This window comes from Amblyomma americanum, chromosome 5, assembly GCF_052857255.1.
Source record: "Amblyomma americanum isolate KBUSLIRL-KWMA chromosome 5, ASM5285725v1, whole genome shotgun sequence".
Taxonomy (NCBI): Eukaryota; Metazoa; Arthropoda; class Arachnida; order Ixodida; family Ixodidae; genus Amblyomma; species Amblyomma americanum.
This window is the reverse complement of record NC_135501.1, coordinates 148,713,214-148,723,618: the sequence shown is the minus strand read 5'-3', so window position 1 is coordinate 148,723,618 and position 10,405 is coordinate 148,713,214. Positions and strand designations below refer to the sequence as shown.

Here is a 10,405-nt window from a genome sequence, read left to right as displayed (position 1 = left end):
TCGGATATCACTCCTCGGATAGTATTTGGAGATCTTTGTGCCGTTACCGAGGTAGAAATATCTCCTATTTATACTATGTCGTACAGTTTGGAGTGCTGGACGTAGTCTTCGATTTCTAGGACATCACCACTGGACATTTTGTCAACGTGTAGCCCGTGCCTGAAGCATCGGTCATATATTTGGAAACTAAGAATGGGGACATTTTTCTAGCAGATTTTTTAGTTTTTTCAATGTGGATGACATGAATCCTTGGGAATGTTTTTTTTTTTGGAAAGGGGACGCGATGGGTTGTTATTTCTTCGGTCCGCACCCTTTTCAGAGCGCCATCATTATTTGTGGTAACAGAAGCCATGAGAATTATCTTTCGGCCATGGTGCCAGCCACCCACCATAGAGTCCAACAAGGAGACGGGACACGAACTTGCAATCAATTCCTGCCCACGCCTAGTGTACACATCAACTATAACCAAATATGACGAAACCCAGGGTAGTTCGCCACAAGGTTAACCCAGCCGCCCATGACGAAAGGAAAAACTGGGAAACAAGGAGGAGACAGGAGAGTAGTCAGAAAGAAGACAGGAAAGTAAAGGATGGAAAGGTGGACAGCAAAAGGCGACTGCTGATTTCCCCCGGTCGGGTGAGGCCGGAGGTTCCGTCTACAGGAAACTGGGGCCAAAGTGGTTTGTTGCGTCCGCCGAGGGGCTTTGAAGGTCCAAACGCTCGGCATGGGCTCAACCACCAGGATCTCCTTTTCCCCGGACACGACGATGCCACGCACGGCTAGGCGCGGGTGCTCGGGTCCGTGGTAATGCACTGTTCAACATAATCCCCTTGCGGGGATGTCCCCGCAGATGCTCGCGAACCGGTGGTGTCGCCACTTACCAACGCCTGCAAGCTGCAGATGCCCCCATGCGGGGTGGCTCCAAAACACGTTGTCGGAATCCGTTAAGAAGGAAATTGTACAGTTGGTTTGTTTACATTTTTTACGAGTGTAAAGATCGGAATGGAGATTGATTTTCACTGCAACCGCTGTCGAGGTTTATACCGTTCTTCGTTCCTCAATTCCCTAGGTTCTGGACGCCCTCACCGGGGCGGGAATGGCCTGAAACATTCATTCTCGCGCACAAATTCACATCTCCGCACATAGGGACACGCCTCTGTCCCCGTCACATGTCGAGCTTGAGAGAGAAGAGGATGCCGTCGGGTTCACGTTGACTGCGAAATGTGATGTTATCGGGCCAGTCACAGGTTCCCAGGCGCTGCTGACACCTGTTCTTCATTAGATGTCAGCCGACGCGCCAGGCTAGATCGCAAGGTCGGGTCGAGAAGCCGAAAGGGTTCGTTCGTCCTTTGAGATGCCTGCGAAGATTGCGGACGAAGACAGCTAGCCCGCCGCTGTACTGGGCAAGCCTTCTTCCACCGGAAACTAGGCCCCTTTGTTCCCCCAACATATTCACGACAATTGCGAAAGATAACTGCCGCTCGCTTGCTGCGGCGGCGTCTTTCAGGCCTCCGCTCTCTCAGGTCCCATAATCCAACGGGCTGACTCTTGTTGGTTGTAACCAGCTGACACATGTAGGAACACTCCGTGCAGTCCTTGGCGGAAAGTGTGGGAGCGATCACCATCGCGTTGATCGGAGCCACCCCAAGGAAGCATAAGTGTTGGCTCCCAGCAGGCGAGACTTGCTGTCGACGTTGCTATTCCAGACAGGCTGTCGCCATCTGTAATGAGGCACACTTTTCCTTTAGCCTGCATATGTGACAGTTAATCTCTTAATAAAGAGGCCTAATCAAAATCACCTGTGCCTTGCATGATTATATGCGATGTCAAGCCGCAGGTCGGGAGTTAACTTGTAATTGGCTGCGGGAAATATTGAATTAGACTACGTGGTCTTCATTGTACTTCCCCATATCGAGCAAAGAGGGACTTCTGAATGCATGGTTTTAACACCGCTGGGCCGATTGCACAGTATCGGTGCAAGAATGAGCCAATGGAAAAGTTCATAATCCTGGCACGATCTCCGCCAGATGGAGGTGCTTACTGGCAGCTGCCGCAAAGAAATGGATGGACCACATTATGAGAAGTACTAAGAATAAAACTGCTGCAGCGCCTCCTTCCAGGCAGCTAGAAGTATAAAGGTGTGGAACCAACTGGTATGGAAGGTAATCAAAGAAATTGCTGCCAAGAATTGCCGACATTATGTGCACCACGTGACGGAGCAAGAAAATGACATGAGGAAGACTAACCGCGCCCTCTGGGAAGCTCTCGATGCTCGTCTACCTGTTTGTGCAAACCATGCTAAAGTGGTCGCCCATAGACAGTCTTTATGTAGAAACTGACGAACCATTACTTGCAGACGGAAGAACGAAGCTCACGTTTTCATACATTTAGAAAATCTATTCACTACCTAAGAAATCTGTCACCAAATTGTCAAAAAGTGCCCATCTAGAACACTATTTAATAACAAACCGCAGACTACTGGGCCACTGCTCATACGTTTTGAAGAGAAGTGCCAAAACTTCGGCCTACTTGACACATTACCTGGCACTGCACGAACATGAGACCCACTCCTGCCATGGTATCATTTTCCTACAATCTGTGGTTTTACTCTTACAAAGTTCTGTAAACAACAAACTTCACAGCAACATATTATTCAAGAATTCCTTGCACTTTAGGTAAAATACAGTACTTTTACACCATTTCTTTACAGACGGCTCAAAAACAGATATTTACGTTGGAAGCGCTGTGATACGAGGCAATTCTAAGGAAAAAGTAAGGCTATCACAATGCGCTTCAATTTTCCTTGCCAAATGTTACGCCGTATGAGTAGACATTGAACAAGTAGTAAACGAGAACCTCACAAATAGTATTAGTTACACAGACTCCTTAAGGTACTTATTGCTCTACACTCAAGAAATGCAATAATTCCTATGATGGGTGACATCATACACACGATTGTAACACCCACAGCTCAGAGACAAAATATAAAACTGTGCTAGGCCCCGAGTCATGTAGGAATAAAAGGGAAAGAGAGCAGACTTGTGTACTGCTCAAGCTCATGGCAAGGAAATAAAAAAATAAAGGTAAAATTGAAAGATTTCATTACCTTAGTACATAGTAAACTAAGAAAAAATTGGCACAGAGCTTGGAACAATGAAGTAAACAATAAACTGCACCAGTGAAAGCCAGTTCTAGGTGAATAGAAGTCACGTTTGCACCAGGAGCGTTTGATCGAAGTTATTTAATGTCGTCTTCGTATAGGCCACACACACATCTCACGAAATTCTCTATTGACAAATGAAGAGAAACCGATTTGTGAACAATGTGGAAATGAGCTAACAGATAATCCTAATTTATACTCATTCACAAAACTTGAATAATTTAGGAAAAATTAGTTTACTCAGTTTTAAATTAACACAGTCATTTACATCCAATGTTAGTTTTAGGTAAATATGCAATTGTTGACATGAGTTCTGTTTTTAGCTTTTTAAGAGAAGCAGGTTTCCGCGGCAAATTCTAAATTTTTAGCCACTGGTTCGCTTATTTTTTGATACACCTCAGCCACCTTCTCATTCTTGAGAAGAAGTCTGAGGTTTAGTTTTACTGGTTGGGAGACTCAGCATAATTACCCAGTCAAGGATGCCTGCTGAGACCACCCAACATTCTTCATACCTCTTAATATTAACCATTCATAATGTAAGACTGGCCTTCGGCTTTGGTATCTTCAGAGGGTGGCGCTTAACAAAAAAGGCGACGAGAAGCGCCGAACGCTCCGCCCTCGTGCGTGCTCTGGACTGACCTCTTGTCTGTGCCTGGACTGTACCGCCGGCTGTTCGCGATGCTGTGCTTTGCAAGACGTTCCTTATTACAATAACCTTTCTTTCTTCCTTCATGATTAAGTAATACAAAGCAATATTTGTGCCCTCTACACCAAAGATAATCATGATTTTTAAAAAGTATGCACAAAATAATTTTCCTTACCTTGAAATTTGTGCATGATGGCCCGAGTTACCTATGTTCCATAAAACCAAATACAACACAATATTCTGAAGAGGCTTAGTTGGAATAACGATATCAATATGAAATGTTGAAAGCCTAAGTGTTCAGCGTCTCGAAGACATGTAGGAACCTCTTTTCGTACTGAAGTAGGATTTATTGATATTTTCTATATTTTCATTCTTATTGGCGATTTTCATTCTTATCGTGCTTCTTCGGGTTTTGCACAGCTCTCTCGCAGTTCCCCAGGAGAGCAGTTGCTGTACGTTAAATTAATTAATTACCAATCTTGCATGCACTCTAAGAATGAAATATAATTCATCAGAGTAGACCACTTGTCTTCTAGTTCACTTGCCTATTCAAAGGTAGACATGATTAACAAACCCCTAATTTAAAACCCACCTCTAAAAATACGAGTACTTGTGATTCCAATGGGAGCACGATTCTAACCCAAAACATAGAGAGCTAGTAATTAGCGATGGCATATATTCATTGCCACAAGGGTGATAACACTGTTAGAGGTGTGGGGAGATTTATTTTAACAGCGACATTGCAGGTCTTAATGTCAGCAAGCTGGAGAAGCTGAATTATAGTTTAAAGTACTTTGCAATATATTTCATATCCTGCCTGCATTAGAAAATTGAATATTGCACCATCTTCTTGCATGTAGTGCATGCCGTGAGGTTGCAGCTTCATGCTTTCACCTGCTCTAGATTGTATTCTGCACTGAAAATTTCTCATAGGCCATTTTCAAAGTGTAACTTGCCCTAGAGGAAAAAGGGTTTCAGGTATGTTTTGTGTCAACTCCAGTAGCAGCTTCATAGGAGAACTTCGAGTGTACACCTGCTGTTCATGAACGGCTATGCGACATGTTTGCTTTTTCATTTCTGCCCTGCGGAAGGCCAGTACATCTAACTCATGTAACTCCGTGCTGTTCTTTCATGAGTGATATCGTGGCTTTGAATGTATTATGACTTACTTTCATTCCTGTAAGAGCGAACGTACTCTGCCCGGGTGACGTAGAGGATATGCCTTTATTACCCTTAAGTGGAATAAGGGGATGGAAATCCTCGATGGTTGGCATTTAAACGGGTACAGCACAAATTTTCGAATGCAAACAGTTTGCTCCAATGCAAACAGATCCTTGAGCGCTATCGCGTCCTGCCCTTAAGACGCGGGTTGGGTCTTTCCTGCAAGTTTTTAAAATTACACCTTTGAATCTGATGATGGTGTGCAAATGCAAATATCACAAATGTGACAAAAAACAACCAGCTGAACAAAGCATAAAAGCATGGAGGACGTTTAGAGCCGTATTTATTTTTACATATATTTCAGTGCTTCAATTCAAGGTGCAGTATCCGTTACACATTACGTTTGAGCCGATGCAGCCATTGCATCCGTAGTCCTGGCACTCGCCTTTCACACATACCTGCAAAACAAAAGACTTTATCATATAGCACCTAGCCTAAACATTTGTTGTGCCAATAATCGGAATCATGCCTTTCAACAAATATCATACTTTTTACTATATTACTGCATTTGGTCCTTAAAACAGATTCTCATTTTTTTGCGAGCATAACTGAAACCAAGTCCTACCTGGCGCTTTTGGTCAGAGATACAAATATCGCACTTTAACGAAGGGTAGTATAATAGATGGGCGTTGTGCTTGATTGGCACTCAATCAGAATCTGCGCTTTTCTCTCATGACATAAAATATGGGCTTCATAAGTGCTTGGAGATGGGTGGTTTTCGTTTGCGAACACGGGCAAAGGCAAGAGCTATTGATCCCGCAGTTTGCCTCCGCAGCGAGTGAACTCCAACTACTGCTTTCATCATCATGCCCCATCATATCCAACATTGATCAACAGACTCGTCAGTGACCTCCCCTAATAGCTGTCTTTCTCCAGCTGCACCCCACCCTATTCCCAATTGGAACCCCTTAGATTGTTCTCTGCGAGAAAATCTCAGAAGGCCTCTTCAAACTTTTCTGGCTTGGACTCAGTGTACTTCCTCAAAAGGCCAACAGTGTCGGTGCTCTTTTTTTGGACCTTATCAGATAAATAATTACCTTTCTAATTACAAGGGCCATTATAAAATCATATTTCTTCTCGAATTTATGTTCGTCTGTGCTTGTTGAATCTTGACATTCAATTTCCCATCACCTGCTTAGTTGCCCTCAATCGTTCAGTTTTTCATTGCTTTCACGACATACACAGGTGGACTTATTCCAGTGCCCATTCCCTCCCATGGGGCGAGTGCGGAGCCGATAATTTCGAGCATTGCAAAACTTTTCGTGCAAGCTTTATGCCACACATCACAATTGCCACAACGACAGTACCTGAGCAAATTCGAAACGCTAAAATACCAAAAGCAGCATCTTTGCTTGCTCAAGTCTCAGCCTACTCAATTTCACGAGCTTTGGCGCAACCTGCACTTGATGACTGCCTCTAGCAACGCGTGCTTTAAATCGTTGTCTTTGTGACTTTACATCCATTTGTTCGGGCCTTCAAAATGCGTGGATGGGTAAAGAGATGTAAAGGCTCGCTAATGTCGCAAACGGGAGCTTCTCAGCATGAACAAGAGCAGCGACTGAACGCACCGGCTAGTAAAGTAGGAGCAGCTAATGGCAGCAGCTCAATGAGCCGCGATGTGAGCCATTAAGAGCATGGGCGTTGCCACCAGAAGGCGGAGCCGCATTCAGAGCCCAAACGAAAAGATAAATAGCAATAAGTGCCGCACGTAAACCCAACCCTATAGCTTGGTCTTGAAACTAGCGGATGAAACATGCACGTCATTTTATACCTTTTGCAAAAAGTCGCATGCTGTATTCTGTCTCTTTTCTGTGTGTTGTATGGCGTTGAAAGGACATTACGGACCAATTGTAGTTAGCCTGTATCATTGGAGCACGACGTTCTAGTATGAAAGATGTTATAGTTAGTGAACACGAAGATTTTATAAGCTAAAAAGGTAAAAAAATTAAATACACGAGTCGGAACTCCCGCAGTTTTAACAAGTGATCTGCGCTGTGCTGATAGAAAGCATTGCACATGGTTTCCTAGGACTGGGAATCATCCTCATTCAATTCAGAGCGATTATTACGAAGTACCTTTTCCTACATGAGTTTAAGTCACCTGGCAGGAAATTTTTCAAATTTGGATATTGCGGACATGAAGGCATCTTCTGCTGCGAGACAAACCCAGCCTAGAGAGAAAGTGACACAGATGTAATTTTTATTAGAAACCAAAGTTGTATAGAGTTGTCGCTGCCGCTTCGTGGGACACTGAACTAAATAAAACAATCGGCTTCTTGCGACTTGGTTGAGGTTTCTCCAACAGAGAGAGAGAGAGAGCAGTTCTTATAGGTCAGAAGGCATTGGTCGAAATAAAATGATGGGCTTTTCGTGACTTGGTCGCCGTTTCTTCGACACAGAGAAGACTTCTGTTAGCTCAGAAAACTACAGTTAAAGTTGAAATCTTTTCCACCACTAATTTTCAAAATCGTGGCATTGGTGAGTACATCGAATGTTGTCACTGTGTTTGATTTAGCCTTCGGTGTTAATTTTGTTTCTTTCTTCTGCCTACGGTAGTAAAAGCAATAACGTATAAGATGGAAAATACACTAACATCACGACGCATAAGGCATCATTATCTGCTCTGCTGAGCATGAATTTTAAGCTTACCTAATAGCACTGTACTTTTTATAACAATCAACGGGGACGACGCTTGGTTTTCGCTTTTTTTCAGCTCTGTAGTATAAAAGGCTTCACTGCAAATGGTGTCTTCATAATTGGCTTATTTACTGCTAATTCTTCATTATAGGACAACTTAAATTTGCCCTAATCGTTGCCATTATTATCGGCTGAGCTACATCCACTGCAAAGGAAAGGCCCATACCATATCTGTCGAGGCAACCCTTTTTCTACCAGCTGTGGGCACACAGCTGACTTTCTATTACCCAGCGCTCCCTTGACTCCATTTGGAAATCGCTCCGTTAGCCTAAAAGACAGACCATTACCTCATATGCGCCGCAGCTTATTTTCCTGCCTTTTCTTTAGCCATTCCGTCCCTTGGGGGAGTACTGGACAGTTAAAACTGTGTTTATTCTTTCTTCCAGAAACACACAAGTGAGTTGTTATTTGTGACTGGAGAGTCACTTTCAAATGCATTATATCCCATTCATTGTAGTAGTTATTTCATCCGTTTGTTCCGGGTTCGTGGTTACTACCTGGTCTAGGTAGATCTATTTCCGGACAATTTTCTATCTTTCACTGCCCATCGCAAAAATTTGCGCGCTTCCGAAAAGATTGAGGCTAGGTCAGATTCTTCAATCGTGCTTCGCAGTCGACCTTTGAGTTAATCAGCAAGGCAATGTCATCCGCTAAATGGACAGTACTAAAAACTTCTGTGTTGCCCAATTGGGGTGAATTCACCGAGCATTGGTCCTCAGTACTCCATTTATCAAGGCACCACACCCTAGAGCGAATCTTGAGCGAGCGTACGCTGATATTTTCAATATTTCGTATCATTTAGGTGCTTATGAAATTCAACAAACAGAACCCATTAGACATCACTAGTAGAACCGTTGGCATTCACCACAGGATAACCGCTGAAGCATCTGTGAATGAGCAGGATCCGGCACTCACTTTTCCGACACAATCATTACGCGGATCTTTACTTGGCCTCTTCTTTGGATCGCAGGCTTCCACGCTGCACGCAGAAAAATATATAAAATATTAATAGACGCAGTTTTGCTACCTTGGCATCTGATCGCCTACAAATCAGAAATACAAAATGTTGAGAACACCTTGACGTTTCTTTTTGACACATGACTGTAAATATCTCCTGTTGCTTTCAGACCGGAGGCTATGCAACAGGTACTTTCTAGTTGGCTGTAGGCATAAATCTAGCAAGTCCGAAGTCTTCGCCAAGTCGAAATGGCGTTACTTTGCCCAAGTAGCCAAGGGTGCTCATCAGAATGATAATTGTTCTTTTGCCACAAAACTGTCTAAAGCGCTTTGTTACCGTATGTGCGTGTGCTCACACGGCAGATATCGGGTGCTGCAACATAGCGTTTCTCACGCCCTGGGCGGCTATGCGGAGCCCACCTCGATCCATCGCGTGGATGAAGCCCGGCCAAGGACAGCAGTCGAAGGGGCCAGGAGAGAAAGCTGAAGTAACGGGTGGAGGGACAGCTATTTGAGAAACAGGAAAGAAGTAGACGGAGAAAAGGAGGGACGCTGTTGCCGACAGAGAGACTGAAAGATGAGGTCAACGCAGCGTTGCCGCTAGCCACTCGCTATCGATGCCACGAATGTGATCGGCCACATGAGCCCATCTAATCGGTTCTGTGTTTCTCTCTCTCCTGAGCGGCTGCATCTCGTATGCGAAGTGCTCGATGAGAGATTCCGTCCGAGATTCTCTCTGAGGAAAGGAACTAAAAAACTTGTGCGCGGATGTGGCGCCGTAGCTTCCTTTTTATTACCCTTATTTAAAGCGTTTTCAAGAAAAAGATAAAAAGATAAAAGAACAAAAGAGAACCTGGACAAGCATATATTTTTCAGACTTAAAGTCAAAGCCCAATAAATATAAAGGAGGCTCGCCGCACTCGAGGGTCACACCAAACCCAGTTGTGCTGGCCGTCGTGCGAGCGTCCATCGACGTGGTATACACAGAGGAACGGCGGGTGACAAATACCTCCCAGCACCGGGAGGGGCTCCGGCGACAACGCGTGAAGGGCGAACCTTCATCTCCAGGAACTGCCGTCGCAGTCAAGGTTCGTGCTAAGGGCACCGCGCTGCAGCGAGAGCATAGGAAGAGGTAGCGCGAAGCAACTACCGCCGCCTCCGCCGGCACACGCCAATTTTATTGCAAAAGCAATACTACGCCAGGTCTAACCGCTCGTCGCGTGTGCCGTGCCCCCCCACCCCACTCGAAGCCGGCGCTGCGCTTAGCAGGTGGTGTGACGTAAGCTCTCTCAGTTGCTATGAGGACACGTGACGTCAGCTTGCTCCCCGCCGCAGCTAGAAGGGAGCCGCTCGTCGCGTGTGCCGTGGCCCCCGAGCCGGCGCCGCGCCTAACAGGTGGTCTCTCCGTTTGTATGACGACCTCCTCGCCTTGCGCTCACTCCGTGGCGGCTTCACTGGGATATATCGCGGTGCGCTACGCGTCGGTTGATCAGTCTCGCCATGGAAGTTACCGACGAAGAGTCTATATCTGGATCTAGTTGCTCTACTGCTTCGGAACAGTTAAATTCTAAGGCTAAAGCTAACCAAGCTAGGAGGAATAAGAGAAATAGGTTGCAACATGCCCAGGAAATAGAGGAACATCGCGAAGAACGATTGCGGTAACGACGAGAAGCCGAAGCAGCTGAGCGAGCTTTCGCAATTCAACCAGGTTTAACCAGAGCTAAA

The 10,405-nt window shown here is 45.1% G+C and overlaps 1 long non-coding RNA gene across 1 annotated transcript; it reads right to left on the bottom strand.

Moving 5' to 3' along the window:
* Positions 1-5,293: 5,293 nt before the first annotated feature.
* On the bottom strand, positions 5,294-8,704 carry LOC144135141 (uncharacterized). Its single transcript, XR_013315390.1, has 2 exons — positions 8,639-8,704; positions 5,294-5,425 (listed from the first exon to the last, which is right to left on the bottom strand). It is a non-coding gene; the product is annotated as an uncharacterized LOC144135141 (long non-coding RNA).
* Positions 8,705-10,405: the final 1,701 nt, after the last annotated feature.